The sequence below is a fragment of the Halyomorpha halys genome, unplaced genomic scaffold, assembly GCF_000696795.3.
Source record: "Halyomorpha halys isolate HHAL.00 unplaced genomic scaffold, Hhal_1.1 Scaffold365.1, whole genome shotgun sequence".
Taxonomy (NCBI): domain Eukaryota; kingdom Metazoa; phylum Arthropoda; class Insecta; order Hemiptera; family Pentatomidae; genus Halyomorpha; species Halyomorpha halys.
In genome coordinates, this window is record NW_027107925.1 from 187,781 (window position 1) to 188,245 (window position 465).

Genomic DNA, 465 nt, shown 5'->3' on the forward strand with positions numbered 1-465 from the left:
CCATTACGATGGCTGAATCTCCGCCACCTAAGCGTAAAAAATCGCGATTTAAAGCTACAGGACTAGAAAATAATGTAAATATGCCAAAAAAAAATATAGTAGATTCTATACTATTAAAAGGATGGAAACTGGCGAAGATGGAAATGTTTGGACTTCAGTAAGATCTCGCCTTTTTTTATTTATAAAAACCTAAACAATCTTATTGGCGAAGTCAGGCAGTGTAAAAAAATTGAGAGATGGGACGCTCTTAATTGAAATATAGTCTGAATTACAATCTGAAAAAGATTTAAAATGTGAAAAATGCTCAAATAATTTCCCGATTAAGATCGAACGCACGGTAAATTACACACGAGTAAGGGCGTTATTTGGTGTCTGGAGCTGAATTTTTGTACAATTGAAGAAATTAAAGACGAAACGTTATTGAGGTTAAAAGAATGACATTTTATAAAAATAATGAAAAGCACG